Source organism: Cryptomeria japonica, chromosome 4 (genome assembly GCF_030272615.1).
Source record: "Cryptomeria japonica chromosome 4, Sugi_1.0, whole genome shotgun sequence".
Taxonomy (NCBI): Eukaryota; Viridiplantae; Streptophyta; class Pinopsida; order Cupressales; family Cupressaceae; genus Cryptomeria; species Cryptomeria japonica.
Window position 1 is genome coordinate 749696666 of NC_081408.1, and position 26195 is coordinate 749722860.

A 26195-nucleotide genomic window follows, 5' to 3' on the forward strand; every position below is an offset into this window, starting at 1 on the left:
AATAGTTGATATGTATAGTAATAGATTGAAGTTGACTGATATTTCTTAGTGGTTGCATCTCTAGGATGGCCTTGAATTTTGTTGGATCGGCTTTGATTCCTCTTTTTGAGACAATGAATCCTAGGAGCTTGCTGGAGGTTACTCCAAAGACACATTTCTTAGGGTTTAATCTTACTTTATATTTTTCCAATCGATCAAAGATGACTGAAAGTATGTCCAAATGTGTATCTCTGTTTATTGATTTTTCCAAGAGGTCATCTACATAATCTTCCACAGTAATGTGCATGAGATCATGAAAGATAGTAGTCATGGCTCTTTGATATGTAGCACCTGCATTTTTTAGCCCAAAGGGCATAACATTCCAGCAGAAAGTTCCCCAAGGACAAGTAAATGTCATTTTGTGCTGATCCTTGGGTGTGATTTTTATTTGATTATAAGCAGAGAATCCATCCATCAAAGATAACATCACATGATCTGTTGTGAGATCGACAATCAAGTCAATATTTGGTAATGGAAAGTCATCCTTAGGAAAAGCTTTGTTGATGTCTCTGAAATCTGTACATATTCTAATGCTATGATCTAGTTTAGTGGTAGGCACTAAGTTGGAGATCCATTCAAGATAATCAATTGGGTGTATGAATCCGACATCCAATAATTTCTCAAGCTCTGCTTCGACTAATAATGCCACTTGTGGATGCATCTTTCTTAATTTTTGTTTCACTAGTTTTGCCCTCAATCTAACTGTCAGATGATGCATTACCAAATCCGAATCTAATCCAGGCATATCAGCATATGACCATGGAAAATTGATTTGTCGCTCTATGAAGAAACTTATGAACTTTGATCTTTCTGTATCTGTCAGAGATTGAGCCAGCAATATGTTATGTGGACTTTCTTCTCTACCAATGTTTGTTTTGATGGTCTCCTCTACCAACATGGATGATTTTTCCTCATATGATGCTGGGAGAATGTCGAGCCTCCCATCTTTGGGTGCCTTGGAGAGGTTTTTGCCCTCCGATACGTCCTTTCTTTTTGCTTTTTTGGGGCTAGAAATCACCACAACATGGTTTTTACCATAAGATTCTTGATTTGTTTTTATTTTTATGTTTTTGTGACTGGAAGGCCCGACAGCCTCACCAAAATATGCCACGCTATTGAGTTCTATAGTGTATCCTGCTTTATGGTCCCCAAGAGGAAGATCATCTCGTATGCCTAGATAGTCAATAAAGGCTTCATCATTTTGGAATGTGTTGAATTGTGCAGGTCCTTCATGGTCCCAGTCAATAATTTGGTGGTGAACAAGGGGAAGGCCTTTGATGTTTTTAAAGTTAGCGGGGCTAAGAGTGAAGATGTAGTTATACTCAGGTATGTCGAGGTAGTCATCGAGGTCATCATTGGAACTCTCCTCATCAGTCTCAATCGTGAATGAATCTAAATTGTCATCATTAGTAGTGCAATATAGGACAGGTGTTCTCATTCTATGTGATTTTGACCTAGAACCCAAAGGCAAGGACTATATGGGGTCCTCAGGGATTGTTTCTTGATCAACTTTGAATTTTCTATAAAATTCCTCTTCTTCTATGGGTTCACCTGGTTCTCTGAATGTCTCAGTGAGTTCATAGTCACCAGAGGATTTGTCTAAATCCCATTCCCATTCATTGGAGTCTGTGGAATAGTGATTCTCTTGTTGAATTTTGGCAGCTTTGATTTGTAATGCTTCTCCTATCTTTTGAGTGTTGACCTTGGAAGTCATGAAACCAAGTCCTTTCGAGTGCTCTATTTTGAATGTCCATTTAGGTTGTAAAGGTTCAATGATGCCTTCCTTTCTTAAGCCAAGAGGACTTTTGCCATCATACCCAATTTTTTGTAGGATCTTGAACCCTTTACCATATTTTTCACATGGTATGCTGATGTGATCTTGTGTACCATTTTCAGGGTCTTTGTAAAGCATTTTGTGTAAGTCTTCTTCTTCCATTTCACCCCATTTTTGGAAGATTGTAGGATCCCATTTAAGGGCAATGATAGATACCTGCTCAGTAGGATGTGGTCATCCATATTCTTTTGGTGAACTCATAACTTGTTTTAAACACATGGTTTGATTCAAAATGTATTCACCCATGCCCTTGTCTTGGAATTTCCCTTTCAGCTCACCTTGTTTTGATGTTGAAGGTTTTAATGATTTAGGATCAATGTATGCAGAAGAAGGAACAACTTCCCTATTACTTGGAATGATTGTCTTAGTTTTTGGTCTCAAGTTATCGCAATATATGAATGGATTAGGATCACCATTAACTGTTATTTCGACTCCATTGTTAGAAAAATTAATGCATTGGTGATATGTAGATGGGACTGCCCTCATTTCATGAATCCAAGGACGTCCTAGTAATATATTATATGTGAGATCAAGGTCTAGGACTTGACAAACCTCATCCTTTGTAACCAGCCCAAATCTGAGAGGAAAAGTGACTGTGCCCTTGGATGAACGCTCTTCATCATCATATGCCTTGATGGTAATTTTGTTTGTAGAATTAACAACTTTATCTGAATATCCCAATTCTTTAATAGTGCTCAATGTACAAATGTTTAGACCTACTCCTCCATCTATCAGGACTCATTTTATTCGGTGCTTGTGTAGGAAGGCTTCAATGTGTAAAGTTGCATTATGTGGCTAACTTACAGAGGCATCATTGGCTTCTGTGAATGTAAGGGAGTGTGGAATGGAAAGGTATCCCACTATGGCCTAGAATTGGTCCATGTTCAGATCAGTAGGAACAACAGTGTCTCTCAAGATTTGGTCAAGAATGGCTTTATGTGCAGGGGATATGTGTAAGAACTCAAGGATTGAGATAAGTGTAGGTGTCTTCCCTAATTGTTCTACAAGATCATACTTAGGCTTGGTTGAAGAGGAAGTGGTGTTTTTAGCTTGAGCACCTTGCAAAGTGAATTTACCTTGACGAGTTGTGACATTACATTCAGAGGTAGGTTCGGAAGAAGATCCAATGCCTTTTAGGACAATCTTGGGTCTTTGGGTAGAATTCTCAAGCATTTTGTCCTTGATGATAATGGTAGAGACATAATTTTCCATCAAAATGTGATTGATAGTTGAATCATAGTTATAAGATGCTCTGGTATAGTTGGTTTGGCTATCTATGGCTTTAGATTTTCCTTTGTCATGCTTTTGGAATGGTTCCTTAAACATCTCATGTTCTTGATTGGATGAGTGTCCTTCAATCTCAATGTCACCTCTATCAATAAGGTCTTGTATGATATTCTTCAGCCAATGACAATTTCCAATTTTATGACCTTTGCTCTTATGAAATTGATAATACTCATCATCATTCCACCAATTTGGTTTGACCTTTGGCTCATATGGAGGCAAATACGGAATTCTGATTATCTTGTTTGCCACTAGCTTCTTGAAAACTGACTCAAGTGGTTCTCCCAATGGAGTGTACTTCCTTTGTGACTTTGAAGTTGTTTGAGTATTCACTTGATTGTTTATAGAGCTTGATCCAAAAAAAATGATTTTGGGTCATACTGTATTGGCATCAACAACACCATCATTGACTGTGTTCTTGTTTTTACTCCAAAATCTTGGCTTGTCTTTTCCTTTATAGTCCTCTTTGTTTTCTTTGAATATTTTGATGATGCCTTGTTCAATTAGGACCTTTTTTGTCACTAAGCCTTTTTCAGTGACGTCCTTGAAAGTGGACAAGCAAGCTTTTCTCAAGTCATAACTAATGTCCTTGTTAACATTTTGGGTGTGTTAGCAATTTTTACAAAGGGAGATTGTTGGCATTTCTATAAGGATATTGAGAAGGTTGTTGGATATCATTGATAAAACTGAAGAAGGATGGTTTCTATCTTAATAATATTATTTTGTCATTGATGTCAAGCAATTGATTTTTTGACTCAATATGATGTTGCCATATCTTGAGAAGTATGTTTTGATGAAAATTAAGAGGTTGGTAAGTGACACAGAAAGAATGTGATAATGAAGGGGAATAATAAGTTATTCAATGGGCAACTATTATCGAGTTAGACAATGATGAGATCATGTTGTTTTGATTGTTTTGATATCCTACATATGTTGTTGATTATACATTTAATACTGTACTATGTCACCAAGCAGAGTACTTAGTCGGTAAACCCTAAGGTACCTAGTTGGTAAACCCTAAGGTTATCGATATCGGTTAAAGAAGGCAGAATGTTAACCGAGTAAAGTTCAGTATTTATCGAGTGCCAACCGAGCAGTAATAGAATGCATTGGATGAATAAAATAATTATTAAATGAAGGATGCCAATGAGCTGGAGATTTGTAAATGATTGGTATGTCATGCATGAAGTTTGTTAAGGTTCTACGACAATGAAAATACAGGAGATAGATCTAGAGTGCAGATTGAATTGCAATAACCTAGCACAAGTTCGAAGGAAGGAATGCAAGTTCCAAGGCAAGGTAAAATGTTTTTTCAGATCAAAGGATACAATGAACCTAGTCAAGTTTGAAGATTTGATGGCTGAGATTGATCATGGGAAATGTGATCAAGGAGATTTAGTGGTTAGAAATTGTTTATAAATAAGGAATTGTTGATGAACAATGTATGCGGGCAAATGTAAGCACAGTGATGCTACATAGATATTTACCGAGCATAGAAGCTTGAAGATCTGATTGAAGAATAGATTGAGAAGCCTAGCAAGACCAACAAGGGACAAGATAAGTCATATGACAAGACTATTTTGAGCAAATAGAATCTGCTTTAGCATTTCAGAAGTGAAGTTGTAGATATATGTTATTACTGTTGTTTATTTTGTAAGTGATAGGAAATCTCTTAACCGAGTGGACTTAACAGTCTTATTTGTAAAACCTCTAGAAAGGTAATATTCTAAATGAGTGTTTGAAATCCTTTGATAAGGTCACTTCTAACAAAGTGTAAGACTCTAACAAGTCTAAGGGAAATCCCTTAACTAGGTCCCATCTAGCAATGTGTTTGTAATTTGTAACTGGATTAGCTTTTAACCAAGCATACTCTAGAAGGGTATATTTCTTAGTGGGTCTGAAATCCCACAGTGGTTTTTCCCTATTTGGGTTTCCAGGTTAAATTTGGTGTTGAATGTGTTATGATGTGTTAAGAATTTCTATTTCTGAGTTTGAATGATTTGTAGTCATAGCTGCATATCAGTAGAGGTTACCGAGGTTGAATCAGATAAATATACTGTATTGTGAGTTTTTATGACTCACCCCCTCCCCCCTCTCATCTCAACTAACAATTAGTATCAGAGCTTTGGACTCCAGAAGAAAAGTTTAAAGGCACTTGAGGCAAAGTTACAAAGATGTATAAGAGGGATGCACTGAAGCTGAACAAGTCAAGTTTCTCCACATGGAAAAAAAGGATGCAGTTGCATTTATCAGGAATTGGAGAATATGCAACATATTATATGGAGAATGATTACACTGCACCTAGCACCTACCCTATGACAATGGAAGAGATAAAGGCAAAGCAAGAACATATTCAAGCAATGATTGAAATAACATCAGCATTAACAGACTCGGAGTTTAATGACCTAGAAGGCTGCAATGATGCCAAACTAATGTGGACCAAGCTCATATTTGTGTATGGTGGTGATGAACATGTTCAGAGAGAAAAAGTAGATAGTCTAAGAGGTCAACTTGAATCCATGAGAATGAATGAAGGTGAGGACATAACCCAATACAGTACAAGGCTAAAGGAGACTATTAATCAAATCAAAGGAGTAGGAGGAACTATTGAAGAAAAGGATGTAACAAGTAAGTTGCTTAGAACACTTCTACCTACTTATTCCATTTGAGTCTCTGCAATCAATGAACTAAGGTCTGTACCAAACATGCCAGTTTCTTTGGATGCTACTATCTATAAGCTACATGCATTTGAGTTAAGTAATTTTGATAACAGTGGGTCTTCGGTAGATAAAGTTGAATCTACTTTCAGTTCTTTTCATATTGGTGAATCTGATGATTACAATGATAGAATGTATAAGTATATTGAAGGAAATCACAATGGAGCAAGTGAAAGATTTCACAAAAACATGGAAGAGGTACACAAACTATATGAAGAAATCAAAAAGCAAGAAAAGTTTGAAGCATTATTAGCCAGAAGGTTACCGAGAGGCAAAGGTAAGTATAAAAGAAAGTTACCTTTAAAATTTTTTAACTATGATAAAATAGGACATATGGCTTCTAACTGTCTTGACAAGGATTTTGGTGAAAAGAGAGACTATCAAGATGATAGACAGAAAGACAACCAATACAAAGGACATCGAGACTTCAAAAGGAGAGATAGAAAGATATGCCTAGTAGCTGATGAGGAATCCAACAATGATAAATTTGATGAGATTGAGATAGAGGAAGTTATTTATGTGGCTATCAAAGATGGATCAGATGAAGAAAGGTATGAGGAAAAAGCCCTAATATCTCATATAAATAAAAATGATTCTTGGATCATAGATAGTGGATGCTCACATCACATGATAGGCGATAAACACAAGTTTGTTAAATTAGAAGATTATGATAGAGGTTATGTAAGATTCGGTAATTATACACCATGTCCAGTGAGAGGTAAATGATCCATAATACTTCTTGACAATGCTAAATGTGATGATGTATACTGGGTTGAAGGTTTGAAATACAATTTGTTGAGTGTAGTATAGCTAAACAATACAGGATACCGAATAGAATTTCAGAAGGGATGTGTCAAAGTTCATGACAAACATGGAAAGTTGGCTACTACCGGGACACAAACAAAAGGTAATATATTTCATCTTGACTCAACTTAGAACAATTGTTTGTATGCTAAAATAGATGATACCTGGTTATGGCATAAAAGGTTTTGTCATGTAAATTTTGATAACCTGATCAAAATAAGCAAGAAGCACTGAGTAAGAGGTCTACCGAGCTTAGAAAAACCTGTGAATGCAACATGCCGAGGATGCCAGATGGGTAAGATGACAAGGTCAAGTTTTACAAGTAACTCCTACACTTCTAAAGCAATTTTAGATCTTGTACACTGATCTTTGTGGTCCTATGAAAGTTCAAAGTTATCATGGAGATAGATACTTCATATTATTTATGGATGATTACTCAAGAATGATTTCAGTTATGTTTTTAAAATAGAAATGAAAAGCCTTTAAAATGTTCAAATGGTATAAGGTTAGAGTTGAAAAAGAAATAGGAAGATAGTTGAAATGTCTAAGATCTGATAGAGGAGGAGAATTCACTTCTGATGAATTTAATCTATTTTGCAATAATCATGGTATAAAAAGACAAGTGTCTACACCAAGAATGCCTCAGCAAAATGGGATAGTCGAAAGAAGAAATAGATCAATTGTAGATTGTGCTAGAACCCTGTTGATAGAAAAGAGGGCACCTCAAACATTCTAGAGAGAAGGAATCAGCATAGTAGTTTACACCTTGAACCGAGTACAACTAAAGAAAGGAACTTTGAAAACACCGTATGAAATCTGGTATGATAAGAAACCCAATGTAAGCTATTTTAAAATATTTGGGAGTAGATGTTATGTTCACAAAGATGACAGAAATGGTAAGTTTGATCAGAAAAGTGAAGAAGGAACATTTCTTGGTTATTCTTCTAAGAGTAAAGCATTTAAATGTTTGATCAAATCATCTAACAAAATAGTGGAAAGTGCAAATGTGAAAATTGATGAATTTGTAGAAAGAAATGATGAAGGAAACTCCAAAGAAATAGAAGATTATCAAGAATTTGTTTATGTTCAACCGAGAAATCCTACCAAGAAAGTTGATGAAGAAAATGAAGAGAATACTTAGTTACCGAGTGATGAAGAAGATCATATAGAGCCTACCGAGCCTGTATTAGCCAAGTATGTTAGAATAAATCATGCATCAAGTCAAATTATAGGAGATAAGGATGATCCAGTAATGACAAGGAACAAACTGAGAGAAAACACATGTCTGATATCTGAATTTGAACCGAGGATAGTAAAAGAGGCATTTAGTAATAAAGATTGGATAAATGCTATGACAGAAGAGATTAATCAAATCAAGAAGAATGAAACATGGACATTGGTCTCAAGACCCAAAGAGAAAAATGTAATCGGTACAAAGTGGATTTTCAGAAACAAGCTGAATGAAAAAGGAGAGGTCATTCAGAATAAAGCAAGACTAGTTTGCAAAGGTTATGCTCAAGAAGAAGGAATTGATTATGGCGAGACTTTTGCACCTGTGGCAAGACTTGAAGGAGTAAGAACTTGTTAGTATATGTGGCTTACAAAAATTTCAAGGTATATCAAATGGATGTTAAATCTGCATTTTTGAATGGTATACTAGAAGAAGAATTTTACATTGAACAACCTGAAGGATTTATTGAAGACAAGAATAAAGATCAGGTATGTAAGTTGGACAAAGCATTATATGGTCTAAAGAAAGCACCTAGAACATGGCATGAAAGATTGTACTCTTATTTGATCAAGATTGGATTTATAAGGACAAGTGAAAACAACAACATGTATATGAAGAATAATGAGAACAATGGTATACTGATTTCAGCCATATTTTTTGATGATATTATTTTCTATGGAAATGACTCCTTAAGTATGCTAGAACTTTGGAAATGAAATGTGCAAAGAATTTGAGATGTCATTAATTGGTGAAATAAAGTATTTTATAGGTTTATAGATACTACAAATGAAAAATGAGATTTTCATTACTCAATCCAAATATATAAAGGAAATCTTGAAGAAATTTGGAATGGAGGATTCTAAACTTGTAAGTACTCCTATGACTACCAACTATAAACTATCAAAGAATGATGAATCTGCATCTGTTGATGAGACACTTTACCAGTCTATGATTGGAAAGTTGCAATATGTAGTTCACAACAGGCCTGGCATAGCACATGTAGTAGGTATAGTTGCAAGATTTTCTGCAGATCCCAAGGAAACACATATGACAACAATCAAGAGAATTTTCAAATACCTGAAAGGTACTGAAGATTATGGCTTAGTATATTAGAAAGGGAATGTTTTTGATCTAAAATTCTATACTAATACTGATTGGGTAGGAAACATTGATGATAGGAAAAGCACAAGTGGGAGCTTTCTTTTTGGGAGACAGGCTAGTAAGTTGGCTTAGCAAAAAACAAGGATGCATTTCACAATCAATAGCTGAAGCTGAATATGCCATAGCAGCATTAAATTGTACCACTATAGCCTGGATCAAACAACTATTGGAAGGTATGAATGAGAAAGTTATTGAGCTAGTAACTATATTCTGTGATAATACGAGTTCCATTAACATTTCAAAGAATTTGGTAATGCACTCTAAGACAAAGCATATCTCTATAAAGTTTCATTATCTCAGAGAAGAAGTTCGAGAGAAGAAAGTTATGTTGGAATATATCAGTTCAAAGGAATAAATAGTAGATATTTTCACAAAGCCACTGCTAAGGGACACTTTTGAGTATGTCAAAAGTTAGTTAGGGGTCCTACCCCTATCTAGTACTCATTGACAGAGTTCGGTGAAAGCATCAATTCTATGACTCAACAGGACAACTATTTATGAGTTGATGCTGCCTTACACTTTAGGACATCACCTAAAGTTGTACAAGACAAGTGATTGAAGACAAAGTTGCTCTGATCGAGAATGAAACTATAAAGGAATTACTTCACAAAGGAAGAAATCATGAACTAGTTTTCTTTTTGGCATTGTTGTCAAAGGGGGAGAAGACTAATGTATGAGGGAGAAGACTAAATGAAGAAGCTGGGAGAAGACTAATGACTGGGTGAGAATTCCAAAAAATTTTAGGAGATGTTTAACAACAATTTGAATCTGAATCAATTGAAACAAATAATGCTGGTATTGCAATTAAAGATGGTTTTGCCATCAATGCCAAAGGGGGAGATTGTTAGCATTTTTTACAAAGGGAGATTGTTGGCATTTCTATAAGGATATTGAGAAGGTTGTTGGAGATCATTGATATAATTGAAGAAGGATGATTTCTATTTGAATAATATTATTTTTTCCTTGATGTCAAGCAATTGATTTTCTGACTCGGTATGATGTTACCATATCTTGAGAAGTATGTTTTGATGAAAATTAAGAGGTCGGTAAGTGACACAGAAAGAATGTGATAATGAAGGGGAATAATAAGTTATTCAATGGGCAACTATTACCGAGTTAGACAATGATGAGATCATGTTATTTTGATTGTTTTGATATCCTACATATTTTGTTGATTATAAGTTTAATACTATACTATGTTACCAAGCAGAGTACCTAGTCAGTAAATGCTAAGGTGCCTAGTCGGTAAGCCCTAAGGTTATCGATATCGGTTAAAGAAGGCAAAATGTTAACTGAGTAAAGTTCAGTATTTACTGAGTGCCAATCGAGTAGTAATAGAACACATTGGATGAATAAAAGCATTATTAAATGAAGGATTCCAATGAGCTAGAGATTTGTAAATGATTGGTATGTTGTGCATGAAATTTGTTAAGGATCTAGGGCAATGAAAATATAGGAGATAGATCTACAGTGTAGATTGAACTGCAATAACCTAGCACAAGTTCCAAGGAAGGAATGCAAGTTCCAAGGTAAGGTAAAACATTTTTCAGATTGAAGGATACAATGAACCTAGTCAAGTTTGAAGATTTGATGGCTGAGATTGATCATGGGAAATGTGATCAAGAAGATTTAGTGGTTAGAAATTGTTTATAAATAAGGAATTGTTGATGAACAATGTATGCGGGAAAATGTAAGCATAGTGATGCTACATAGATATTTACCGAGCACAAAAGCTTGAAGATCTGATTGAAGAATAGATTGAGAAGCCCGGTAAGTCCAACAAGGGACAAGATAAGTCATATGACAAGATTGTTTTGAGCAAATAGAATTTGCTTTAGCATTTCAGATGTGAAGTTGCAGATATATTTTATTACTATTGTTTATTTTGTAAGTGACAAGAAATCTCTTAACCGAGTGGACTTAACAGTCTTATTTGTAAACCCTTTAGCAAGGTAACATTCTAAATGAGTGTTTGAAATCCTTTGACAAGGTCACTTCTAACAAAGTGCAAGACTCTATCAAGTCTAAGGGAAATCCCTTAACCGGGTCACATCTAGCAATGTGTTTGTAATCTGTAACTGGATTAGCTTTTAACCGAGCATACTCTAGAAGGGTATATTTATTAGTGGGTCCAAAATCCCATAGTGGTTTTTCCCTATTTGGGTTTCCACATTAAATTTGGTGTTGAATGTGTTATGATGTCTTAAGACTTTTTATTTCTGAGTTTGAATGATTTACAGTCATAGTTGCATATCAGTAGAGGTTACCAAGGTTGAATTAGATAAATATATTGTATTGTGAGTTTTTATGATTCACCCCCCCCGTCTCATATTAACTAACAGGGTGAACATTTCCACCATTTGTTTCTATGGAATTTCACAAGAGCATCTACTAGCTAGATTCCTCCATCTTTGTAAAAATAATGAAAAAGACTCTCCATCCCTTTGCATGGTGTTGCATAAAGTAGTGACTGATATGTCTGTCTCTATGTTGTATGAGAAATGTTGGATAAATGCCTCTACTAAGTCACCTCATGACTTAATTCCAAGTAGAAGTTGGGAGAACCATTCCATAGCTTGATCACCTAAGCTTTGTGAGAATAATCTCATCAAATATGTCTCTTCTGCTGCTACCTCAATGCAGGCTATGAAAAATTGTCTTATGTGTGCCTTAGGATCCCCTTTTCCTCTATACTTATCAAACTTCGGCATCACAAAATGTGTAGGAAAAGGAGGCATTGGAATGCTCTTGTCAAATGGATAAGGACATATGTCTTTCATTGTGTAAGTTGGCTTTGGTGTATTTATGTCCTCCATTTTCTTTTGCATGTCCTTAATTTGTTGTTCCAAATTGTTCTTAGGTGGAGACCGACTTCTTGGACCATACCCCATGCCTGAACCAATGTGTGGAGGAGCATGTTGCATATATGGATGATATTGATCATACACATGTTCATATGGAGGAGGTCTATAGTGATGCTACGTATATGGACCACTTGGTATAGAGTCATGTTGAGGAATGAAATATCTACTTTGTCCATGTATACCATACCCTATAGGAATGTCATGAGTTTGTTCTAGTGTGTTGCCCCCAAATTTGATGCGGGGTTTCCTTGTGTCCAAATTTTGAGCATGCCTTTGAATATCCAATTGCTTTGGTGGTTGGTCCTTAGCATTGGTATGTGATTGAGTATATTTTTTTGCATAAGACTTCCATAATGGTTTGCAAAGGTGTGTGTCATATGCTTGACCATGTGTGTATGGGACCTCAGGTTTTTGAAACAGAGATGATGGTGATTCAGGCATAAGATGTGGTCCTCTATTGCCTCCACTATTAGGCCTCCTTTGGTCCATGTTGAGGTGAGGTTGCTGCAAAGGTCAATTTTCCATTATTTGAGACATGTCAAAATCATGAGGAATCTTGGCTCCACTTTGTGCCATCACTTGTAAGAAATATTGTCTATCTCTCCTCATTATTTCCTTGACCAATCGATTGAAATGGGGATCCATAATGGAGTCTTCCACTTCTACTGAATGTACTGAAATGTTGTCCATATTGTCATTATGTGTACCATTGTTGTTTGTAGCGTCCATGTTCTCAACATTTGGAATGCTTCTATAAGCATCCATGTCAAGTAATGTAGTATGATCAGAATTGAAAAAGATATCATTGTCATACTCATAGACACTCATGTTTGTGGACTCTTGAGCCTCTTTAGTTTCTCTTCTAGATTTTTGGGAATAAGTTTCAACCATGAACTAGGTATTGACCAAGATGTTTGAGACTAGATGAAAATGGAAAGAGAATGGATGACCAAGAGTTGGATGTAGTGTAAATGAATCTGAGGTGTACTTGCAATGTCCAAAGTGTAAGACCAAGTATGTATGTAGTAGAGTAGTTGTGGCTTCCAAAGAGATGATAGTTTCTCTTGATGAGGTAAGTTGACCTTGACTCTAAGTAAGACCAAATGAGACCCAAAGGTGATAGACCTTGATGAGGGACCACTTAGCAAAATGTTGTTGTATGTAGTGTGTTGACAAAGCAAGATGAGGACAAGCAAGTGACGTTTTGACTCAAGTTTAGACAAATAAGAATGTAATGTAAGATTTAAAGCAATGATGGACTTTGTGAGACCTAGAGATAGGTTGAATGCTAGATGAAAACCCAGAGAGATAACCTAGGAAGCTCAATAAGTCTGAAACTGACTGTTCTTGTTTGCTGAATTTTGAAAGCTTTCAATCCTAAACACAAACATGCCTATATACTTCACAGACATGCTTAAATGACATATACGCTATTCTATTAGACATAAATGTGTTTTTGAGATGTTGTAAATGCAAAGTTGCTCAAAAGACACAGATGCGTAATGACACAGACACGGTTTTGTTAGACACAAACACGTTTCTGCAAACTTTGTGCAATGTTTCCAATCTGTGAAGTTGTTTTGTTGTGACCAAATAATGTTTGACTATTTTTCATGACAAAAGGACACAGTGTTGATGAAGACTCAATGTTTGCAAGTGTTTAGACTCAAAATGGCTCAAATAAAAGTGTGTTGTTTGATGTAAAAAAAATTTGCATACACTTGAAGACACAAAAGACACAATGTTTTGATGTTTGGTCTTGAAATGTTTGATTTTTCAAAATAAGTCAAGCACAATTCTTATGGCCGGCCACGATAGTAGTTGTTGATTCCCACATGAGGCTATGCTATTCAGAGCGGATACTTAGATGCTTGACTCCACTGGCTCCACCCTCGACACTCACTTATCAAGGGAGCCAAGCATTAGTCCCCATGAAAACTCCTCGTGGTGAACTTTGTATCTCTACTAAGAACCATATGTGTGTGGGCAACTCCTGAGGTCCGACCTCCTACCCAAACAACTAGAAGGATTTTGGCTTCTAAAACAAAAAGGTGCTAGTAAGGGCATCCGCTCATGTGGCCATACATGTGACACTTTCAGCTTTGTAAATATAGAAGGCTCCCAGCCGGTAGGGGTTACACCCTACAATAGATCAAATAAATTTGATCAAACGGGTTTATGGGGAGACATAGTGTCGGTATGAACTAATCAGCACACATTATCCATAGTTTTCACCATGAATACAGTTGTTTATAGTGGTTCGAAAGAGGTGGATTTTCCTCGCTACCACTTGGGTCATTCTCTCCTCACTAGTAGTCCTAATGACCACACGGGGAGATAGACCCTCTAAAGATTAAACAAAAATAGCCTATTGCTCAAGACATAAAAGACAATGGTTCAATTTTAGTGCACCAATTAAAGTGTTTGCTAGTCTATGAAAACAACGCACATAATAAAGATCAAAAACCCTTGCTAAGGTCCTACAACAAAGATCTATTAGTAGTTTAGATTGCTTCAAATGATCACCCCTTCCTGCAAGTGCACAAGTTAGGTAAATTTTAGATCCAAAAGACTTTGTGAAAATAGGGGCCCTCAACAAAATGATTTTGCTTTCAAGAAAAGCTGCACCAATTTTGTTAGCTAGATCTGAAGATGTTAGCTCAAAATAAACCAGATCTGAAATCTGAATGATGAAAAACCAAATCAAAGAAACACAGACGCAATTATCTGAAACACAAATGTTATACAAATTTGCAGACATGGTTCAATTTGACATAGACACGGTTCCTGCACACAGACATAGTTCCTGAACACAAACGCGTTTAAAAACCTCACAGACGTAGCTACGGAACATAGACGCATTTCCTAGAATCTGCAAAAAAATAAAATACTGTCGACGGTGCAGACGCGATTCTAGATGTCACAAATGCGGAAGAAAATCAAAAACATGATCTAAAAGTATGCAGATGCAAAAATATCAAAATGTTGTCGGAAATGTTAGATCTGCAACTTCAAAACATAAAATTTGCAACAAAAGATGTTAAATGCAAATGGGACAAGGGTCCCATCGGGCGTGCCAAAATGTATATAATGAAAATGGATAACAATAATCTTGAAAGACTAAATGAATTCAACCACAAAACCCTAGCCTAACAACAACAAAGATCCACCATAACATATGAAGATTACCTAAGACAATGCAAATCAATTGAAATCACAAAGATTATACCATCACATGTCCAATAGGGTTTGGATCTCCATTCTTCCTATCTCCATTGATCTTGCTTGATATATTTGCTCGTAGATTTTATATGCACAAGAGCTCAACAAAGAACGGAAATGTGGTTGCAAGTAGGATCACATATGAAAGTGCAAAGGCGTAGTGTAGTCAATTGATCAGGTAGTTAGAATAGATTCCTTAGGGTTGATAATGAAGGAAGCATCTCCTTGTATAGAAGACACCATGAGAAATGGAGGGATAAGATTGAGAGGTGTAAAAGATAAATGGCCGGCTAAGATTAGAGGGTAGGTAGAGGAAATAATAAAATAATGAGAGGGTAGGTAGTGTAGGAATTCAAAGATGAATGACATGTGTCAAAGGTGGAAAAGGTTAATGAATTAATTAAATAAATAAAGATTTAATTAATTAATAGAAGAAGTGGGATCAATTAAATAAATAAAAGTATTTATTTAATTTGGGAAAAGGGTAATTTAAATAAATAAATGTATTTATTTAAATGAGAAATAAGGCTAGAAGAGGATAAATGAAGTAATTAAATAAATAAAGATTTATTTAAATAATAGAAGAATTAGGCTAAAGTAATTAAATAAATAAAGATATTTATTTAATTAGATAGGACAATTTTAGGTGTCTACAGAGATAATCCTTAAAAACAAATTAAAAATTGATAAATAATCTCAAGAAAGAAATTAAAACAATTAAATCTCAAAATTGAATAAATCAGTTTTTTCCTTATTTTATCTTAAATTTTAGTTCAATTTCCTTGAAAATAGAAAAAAGCATCCAATCACATCAATTCACCTGGATTGTGGTTCCTCTTGGAAAATCTTGACTGCTCATCATCATTTGATCTTAGCCTTTGGTTTCTTTCTGAATTTTCTATAAATTCAGGGTCTCATCTCTCATTTAGGGACCCTGGAGAATATATTGTTATTCTGTTGTTTTTTCTCTAGGTTCATTGAGAATTTGCATTGAGATATTGCATTTTAGTTACTTCATATTACTTAAATCATCTAGTTTAAATATTCATATATTGCTTAAATCATGTTAGATTAATCTTGCATATCTAGCTTAAATCTTGCATCCATTCAGCTCATATTCATGCTCATATATATTTAAAAATCTTTCATTTAGATGTTGTCTAGTCACTGGATAGCTTAGCAATTTGAAAGCAATCTAAACTCGCATCTAGTAGAAGGCAATGGGTCACTTTGTAATGGTTTAATATTCATTAATTATTGATTTACTGTAATAACCCACCATAACTGAATCAACAAAATTGGTATTCTTATTTTTTTTTGTTTAATGAAATCATTATGTTTTATTCAATTGCATACTCTAGGCATCCATCCATTTAGGATTAGGCATTCATCCATCTGGGATGAGCATCTAACCATACAGGTTAGGCAATTGTCCATATGGGACATAAGATTCCATCTATCCAATACAGGATAGGCATCTACCCATACGGGGTAGGCATCTATCCAAATGAGATAGGCATCTACCCATACGGGGTAGGCATCCATCCAAATGGGATAGGAGATGCTCTGGCTAGAGACTTAGACTCATCGGGACCATTCAGGTCCTGAGCCACTCACTAAGTACTACACTCTTCTAAGAAAAGTGCACTGAGGTCACCGTCCTTAGGAGTAATTAAAATAATACAAGCTTGAATTCTGCCTTGGAATTTGGCTTAAAGCCTTGAGAAGTCAAGCAAATCCATACAGAATTCCTTCCGAGTATGCATTGAATTTCTTTTTCAATTTAATTATCTTATCTTTCAATTAGGATTCTTACTCAACCAAGCCTAGACCCCACCCATGAATGCCTGAGTACGAGGGACAACTCCATCCCAAGACTGCCTACATACCCACTTCGGTACAGGATCAAGGCCTAAAGTATGTAGTTCTATTTTCTATTCTATGGTTTGATGTAAACTGATTTGTGGGTATGCAACCCTTTCTAGGGTTAGTGTCCCAGACAGTTTCTCTGTGGTTGCTACCCCCGATGGTAGCACTTAAGCGAAGGCTCAAGATGGCCTATTGCTTGTGGCCTAAAAATAACTAGATCCTAATTCTTATCATTAGTGTCACCCAATTGCAAATCACCAATATCCCTTCAAGATAAAAAAAAGAAATCAATTTCGTGAGAGCATTTAACTTGACCATCCCTAAAAGGGGTTTACTATGGTTTATCTCAACGGATGTGAAAATCATTTAAAAGTTATCTTATTAAATTATTGATCCAAGGGGGATTACCCACCCCTTGGATTTTAACTTCCAAGTGTCCCTTATTACTCCCCGACAATTTATAGGGACGATGCCACATATGTCGTTGATGTAGCTTTATTAGGCGTTAAGTGCAGTAGTTCAACATGACGACATTACCCGTAAGCATGACCCAGAGGCACCGTATATACCAAACGCTGCTAGTTTTGGTTTGCCAACTTCCTTTGATTAGTTTCAATCTTATAATAACATCATGTTGATAATAATTATGAACTTAGATATTGCAAAGCAAAGTTAACTGAAATAAATATGAAATAAAAGAATCGTAACTAGAATTATTTAATAAAAAACTTGAATATAATTGCATAATAATGAAGGTTAGGTAACTTGAATACCAACAATTAAATGTATAATTCGCATGAAGATGGAAACATCAAATAATTAAATCAACGATATATATGTATATGCATGATGTGAAGCAAGGTGAGTTATACACGAAAATGCCACTTATAAAGTCACTAGTCCCAACAAAAAATTTAGCTTATGTCATTTATTGCTAGATGGGTCTTAAGATGACTTATTATAATTTTATTAATACTAGTTTATAAAATAAATTTCTTAAGTTTAAAAATTTCTATTAACTAAAATTTATTTATATAAAAAAAGAATTTTATTTAACTAAAATTTTAAATATACATAAAAAAAAAGGAATTTAAAAAAATTGCATTTAATGCCGTCGAACTAAGTTCGAATGGCTTTGCATGGGTTTTAGTGGGAGTGGGACCCCACGGTCCCCCCACTAACCTGCAGCCATTGTCGCAGCAGTGCCCGTAGACTAGTGGGGGGGTATCGTGATGGTACCACTCCGCTTGCGGAGTACTGTCTCTGTTCCACTAGCCTGCGGACCGGTACGCACAGGCCCGTACAGAATGCATTAAGTTGTTTTCTCTTCTTTTTTTTTTTTTAAATAAAGACTCACTATTAATATAAAAAGATATATATATATATATATAAAAAGATATATATATATATATATATATATATATATATATATATATATATATATATATATATATCTTTTCATATATATATATATATATATTTTGTGTCTAAAGTTCCCAGTCTAATTTTGTTAAAAAAAAGAACCAGAGCAGTTTTAATTTTATTCAAACTCAGAATTAGTATGAACAATAAGAGTTTATTTGTAGTAGCAAAAACACAGAGAGTAATAGTAACCCAGAATACGAACATGAGACAATAAGGATTTACTTATTGGAGTGATTAATAGAGACTAACCAGAATACAAAAAAAATGAAGTAATATGCATATTGGAATACAGAGAGTGTTTCACAGAGGAACTCATTCCTTTGTTTTCAACTGTTGTTGTTTTTTTTTTTTTTTCCAGAGAGGAGTAAATAACCAAGCTAAAACAATAAGAGTATTGTAGGAAAGTTATTCACAGTGAATCCTATCCTTTCTTTCAACAATCTTTTTATAGAAAATGTATAACCAGAAAATGGGAAATATGTATAGAATCAAATGAGAAAAATAGAGAAATATCTACAGCGAGATCTATGAGATTTAGATTTTTTTTTTTTTAATTTATTTGAAAACTAGAAAGATGAATCTAGAGAAAGGAAATAAGGATGGTTCTAATCTGGTTCTTCAGCAAGAATCGATCTGAAACTTAATAAGAAATATTAACAATTTTGATCTAATTCCTATCAGAATTCAAAATATATGGATCTAACTTCTTAAAAAATTGAATCTAATTCTTATATATTGAAAACTAATGGATCTAATTCTTATCAAAGATTTGAAACAAATGAATCTAATTCTTAAACAAATTAATCTACTTATTATCAAAAATTTGAAACTAATGGATCTAATTTCTTAAACAAATGAATCTAATCTAAATTGCAGCAAGAATAAGATGCATGAAAAACTAAATTTGAAAGAACCTGGGTGCTTGAAAATGGTGTGGAATCTTCCATGAATCTCCCTTGATCCTCCAAACTTGAAGAGAAGTCCTCCCAAGCAAAAATCTTAGCTGAAAAATGACTACAAAAGAAAAATTTACTTGAAGAATTTCTTATGGAATAACCAACTCCTCTTTTTGAAAACTTGTACATCTTTTATAAGAAAAAACTCCAAATTCCACTACCTAATTTTTAATTAAAAAAATAGAGATTCTCTCCTAATTTGGCCTTCATGCAAATCGATTAGACTTAGTGGGAGGAGTTACATGCAAGGTGGTGGAGAAGCCTCTAGAAGCTTCTTATTCCTCCTACAACATGTGCCATAATTTGGGTGAGGAAATTTAAATAAACAATTAAAAAAAAGTATATTTTCCATGTGTGTGTGTGATTTATTATTTTTATTCCTTTATAATATTCTTTCAATAGTTTATCCAAAAGAAATATAATAGAGTTTGTATTTAAATCAAAAGGTGATAAAGGAGGGTTGTGACATTTACTAACCATGCATCTAATGACTTAATTGAAGTGTTGTGTATTCCAGATATAGATACAGGTCCACTTTTCACACACACACCTTGTAGATACCCAAAAATCCTTTTTGCTGCTGATTCATGATTTTCTTTAGGATTACTCTAAAATCTTGAAACAATACATACTGCATTCATAATATCAGGTCTTGTTTGTGTCAAATATAGTAAACCTCCTATCATAGATTTGTATCTTGTCAGATTAACAGGTGTTGATTCATCCTTCAAAGATAATTTATTAGTTGTAGTCATAGGTGTACTTACCGGTTTAGAGTTTTCCATGCCAAATTTCTTAAGTAACTCTTTCAAGTACTTAGATTTATTAATGAATATAGCTTTATCAGTCTGTGAAATCTGCAATCCTAAAAAGAATTTTACATCTCCAATCATAGAGATTTCAAATTCTTCCTGCATCTTATTAGAAAAGTCTTTACATAATCCATCTTCTCCTCCAAAGATTATATCATCAACACAAACTTCAATAACCAAGATGTCATCATTAGTTACTTTATAATATAGATTGTTGTTAGCATTACCTTTGGTGTAACTAATCTTCAAAAGATATTTCTCCAATCTAGTATACCAAGCTCTAGGAGCTTGCTTCATTCCGTATAGAGCTTTCCTTAACCTACAAACCATATCTTTGTCATCTGTCAAAGAAAATCCATCAAGTTGTTCAATGTAAACTTCTTCCTCAAGATCTCCATTCAGAAATGCACATTTAACATCCATTTGATATACTTTATAATTTTTGTGTTCTGCAAAAGCTAATAATAGTCCGACTGCCTCAATTATAGCTACTAGTGCAAAGGTTTCATTGTAATCAATTCCTTCTTTCTGAGAATATCCCTTACACACTAATCTTTCTTTGTTTTTGATTACTTGAGCATCTCCATTAAGTTTATTTCTGAAAACCTATTTAGTTCCAATTACATTTTTGTCTTTAGGTCGGGGAACCAATGACCAAGTGTTATTCCTTTCAATTTGTTCCAATTCATCTTCCATAGCCTTAATCAAATATTTATCTTCACATGCCTCATTAACAGTTGTAGGTTTAATTTGAGAAATAAGACATATCTCTTCATTTGCCCATCTTCCTTTAGTCATAACTCCTTGATATTTATTTCCAATTATCTGACTTTCAAAGTGATTCAATCTTACACTTGGGTGTATTCACTTGCTGTCTTTCTTCAGTTATTGTGGAATTTTCAGATGATGTCGGTGTGACTGGATCAACATTCTATACCAGTGTGCTTAATGTAGGTACATTTTTAATTATCTCTATTGCCGGTTCATCGTCATTTGACCTTGGATTACCTCTAAATTGTTCATCAATCTTCACATTTGCACTTTCAACAATTTTCTGCAATCTCTTGTTAAAACATCTATATGCCTTCCTCTTAGATGAATAACCAAGAAATATTCCTTCATCACTTCTAGGATCAAATTTGCTAATATACTCATCTCTTCTGATAAAGCATTTACTTCCAATATTTTGAAATATTTAAGAGTAGGAGTATTACCAAACCATAGTTCATGAGGGGTCTTATCGGTTTCACCTTTGATGTGAACTCTGTTGAATGTATAAACCATTATATTGACTGCTTCTCTCCAATATATAAGAGATAGGGTTGCTTCAAATATCATGCTTCTGGCTGCATCCAAAACTATTTTGTTCTTGCTTTCCACAACTCCATTCTGGTTGGTATGTTCGGGGTGCTGATAACTGTCTTCAGATTCCATTCACTTCATAGAATGTATTAAATTCCTTAGATGTGAATTCACCTCCTTGATCTGATCTCAAACATTTGATTTTCTTATCGGTTTCAGTTTCTACCATCACCTTGAATAATTCAAATTTCCCAAATGCTTCTGATTTCTCGCTTAGAAAAGTAACCCAACACATTCTAGAATAGTAATCAATGATTAGCATAAAATATCGATTTCCTTGTACACTTCTAGTTCTTGATGGACCACATAAATCAATATGAATTAAATGAAGAACATTGCTAGATTTCTTTAGAATACATTTGAAAGATGCTCTAACTTTCTTTCCCAATTGACATTCCTTACATACCAGATTGTGAGGTTTAACAATTTTAGCTAAGTCTCTTACTACCTTAGTTGTATTGATTTTCACAATGCAATCAAAATTTGCATGAGAAAGTCTATTATGCCATTACCAACTTTCACCAATATGTGCAATCAAACATGTCTTCTCATTGTTATTAAAATGAAAGATATTAGCTCTACTTTGATTACCAGTTGCAATTTCCAAACCAGTTCTGTTTAAGATTTTGCATTTACCATTCTTGAATTGTAACTGAAATCCTTTCTAAACTAATTGACCAAAACTAAAAAGATTATGCTTCAAACCTTCAACATAATAAACATTATCAATATTGTTCTTACCATCAAAAGATATAGTGCCTTTACCTTTGATCAAAGAGGCTTTATCATTTCCAAATCTTACTAGGCCTCCATTGTATTTCTGAAAAGTTAAGAATTTACTCTTATCACCAGTCATATGATGTGAACATCTAGAATCAATGATCCATTCATCCTTATCTTAAATTTTAGCTGCCAGGGCTTGATCTACCAGTTGAATAGTAGGTGTCAATTGCTCTTCTGTTATAGCAACAAAAACCCATCCCATGTCTACCGGATCCTCATCAAAATCATCAGTGACTCCTTCATCAACATAATAACATGATTTGTCTCTATTCTTCTTGAATTTATATCTCTGATAATCAGGGTTAGGCTTATATGTTCTTTTAGCTTCTTCTCTTAATCTTGCATGTCTATCAAGACACCTAGAAGCCATATGACCAATCTTATTGCACTTGAAACATTTAAATGGTGCTTCACCTTCATACTTACTTCCAACTAGACCTTTAGGCATTTCCCTTGCAAATTGTGCTTCAAGCTCTTCTAGTTCTTCATTCTCCTTTCTAATTTCTTCAAGTTCTCCTGCATAGAAGGCTTTCCTATTAGATTTCTCAGATGATGATGATGATGCTACAAATGATGATGATGCCTTGAAAGCTAAATCTGTCTTAAGAGTAGCAACATGACCAAATTTCTCGAGTTCAAAAGTTGAAAGTTTTCCAACCAAAGTATCTCTAGATATTGATGCATTAGACATTGTTCTCAATTCATTTATAGTAGTAACTTTCATTTTATATGCCGGTGGAAAGGCTCTTAAAACTTTAGAAACAATCTCATCTTCACTTAAGGTTCCTTCACAACATTGTATACCAAAAACAATTTCATTTACTCTTTTCATAAAAGTAGAAATCCTTTCATCTTCTTCCATTTTCAGATTTTTATACCTAACCTAAAAGCATTCAAGTTTTGTAATTTTGACTATGGTATCACCTTCATTCAATGTTTCCAACTTGTCCCAAATGGATTTAGCAGTAGATCTATTTGATAATCCCATGATTTTCTGATTTGACAATGCACTCAAAAGTTCTTCTCTTGCTTTGCAATCATTTTTGTCATCTTTAGCCAAGGTTGGTGGATTAGGTTGACGTTGAGTAGGAACAATGTATCCATTCTTTGTAACATCCCATATGTCCTTTCCAATGCAATTCAAATGTGTCTCCATCCTAATCTTCCATATGCCATAATTAGTTCCATCAAGCTTTAGACTGTCCTTCTTGAAATAGTTAGTAGACATAGGATCTCCTCAAGTTGTTAAACTTTTGCAAAAGAGGACTAAGCTCTGATACCAATTGTTAGGTCCCAGAAAAAACTGAGAGGGGCGGGGGGGGGGGTGGTGAATCAATTGTTGAATAAATTCAAACCAAAATTAACTTAACCAAAACTTAGTACTTAATGCCGGTAGACATTTTTATCAGTTAATTGCAATATCGATAAAGTTTAATGCATGAAATAGAAAGACAAATAATACATACAACACATAACATAGTTATTTGTATGTGGAAACCCTGTAAGGGGAAAAACCACAGTGGGAAACCTTACCCACAATTAGATGATACTACTACAGATAGTATGTGTGTACAATATGGATTCTGCACATGTAGAAAGGCCAACTGCCTAGAGCTCACTGCTCAATTATAAGATGGGAGTCACATTGACTACAATTGGATGATTAAATTCAATGATAATGTACTGCTCAAAATAGCATCCTCTTATAATGGATTCAGTACCAGTTAAGTTCTGATATGCCTTCATCAAATACCTTCCTTCAACCTTCAAATGATGTCTGTGTGTATAGCTTGGCTTATTTTCTGATATACCTTATTACAATCCTTTTTCCAATCGCATTCCCATATCGATCTTCACAAATGAGATCTTACATTTATACCATAACCTAAGACCAAATGTGTAGGTCGGCTTTACAAAGACTATTACAATAAAATCAATTACAAGTAAATCAATATCTGATGCATCATGTCAGATAAATGTATTTACAATAATAATAAATCATCTCCATAACATGTCATGTTGATCTAGAATAGATATTCTTGTCAGTGTATAACCTAGACCTATTTTCCAGTAAAAGCAAATATGAAAATCTGATTAGACCAATAACCAAATCGCCAAAACCAAGTGATCAAATAATGTCTTCGACATAACCAAGTAATCTCCAGATGATAACAGATCATCCTCAGTGTCGGTGAACAACATAACCTACTAGTGAACCATATGTCGGTGATTGTGCATAAATCACTGAACATGTCGGTGAACATAACCATGAATCTCCAAGTGCTGATAAGTGTTTATAAGTGATAACAAGTGTTGACATCAATGACAAAACCAATGTAACACATCCAAAATACCAACATGTATCACATATTTAGGTGATACTTCATATCATGTGATTAGGTGATATGACTTTCTAGAGAGTTAGATTGTGTAAAGAATACTAACCATCATTTGAATTGTGATGCTTGATATATTGTTTGCATTTATCTTACCTAGCTAAGAGCGAGTGTTAATGCACAATAGCTTTAGTAAGATAAATGATTGAATGAGAGATAAATGAAGTCTCTCATTCAATCATTTATCCTATAGATAAATTATGATGAATAAACTTCAAGCTTTTAATCCTTCGTTTGATAACCATTCTTCATTTGTATATGATCAATCTACTTAGTTTGATCAAATGCTTAACTATTGATAATAATCCTATAGTATATAATCCTGATTTAATATCAATTATATTATTTGTGTTCACCAATTATTAAATTATGCTAACCAATACATTTTGATTTATATTTGTATGGTGGAAAAGTGGGCAAATAAAACTTAAAATGTGAAAATTTAGTTAAATACCAGTCCACACACACACACAGGACTTCTTGATGCAAGCTATGGAGTAACGTAGTGTTACTCAGCTTCCCAAGGAGGGTCCCATGGTTCTCTATCTCACCATGTCCCTCAAACCAACGTTTTGCTCTTAGATCACTGAGCAAAATGGTTTAGGGATGGCAAATATGAGAACGAGAGATGCTTTTGCTAAATTTAGTATGAAATAGATGTGAAGCTATGTATGATGCTAAAATGTAATAAACTAAATAATAAGATGACAAGATTAGTATGAATACTATCCTAGCATGATATATTTAATCTATGATTGAGCTAAAATGATAAAGAACTTATTCTAAACATGCATATTTAGTCTATATTCCTGATCTAAAGAGAGGCTAAATGATGAGCATATATGAAATGAAAGCTTGAAAGAATTTGAGCATAAGTGTGATGCTTCAAATTTGAAAGATGATTGTTAAAAATGGAGGAATGAGAGCTCTATTTATAGCTTAAACAGGGCAATGGATGGTCAAGATTGAAAGGTTTAATCAAGGGCCAAGTTTGAAAGTTGGGGATCCATGTGCACAATTGGCACCAATAAAATGATGACAAATGTCCACATAGGGTTGGGTTGAAAGAAGAGGTTGGAGGCATTAAAGGCCTGAGAAGACCTCATGGTTATCTAAAGGCTAAGGGTCAAGTCTAAATTAGGTTTATCCATTGGATTAAGAATTAATCCAAGGATAAACCTTTGTGCAAATGATTAAGAGATAATCATGGTCAAAGCATTAATGGCCTGATGAGACCTTTGGGTTGGGTAGAGGTTGAGTCAAAACAAATGTTTTAACCATGTGGGAGAGTTTGAATTAACCATTAATGGTTATTGGAGACTTTGGGGATTAAGTGGTTGAAGGTTGGAAGCCTTCAATGGTTTTCAAAGACTTTAAGGGTTTTGGTGGTTGAAGGTTGAAAACCTTTAATGGTTATCAAAGACTTTGGGCCATTT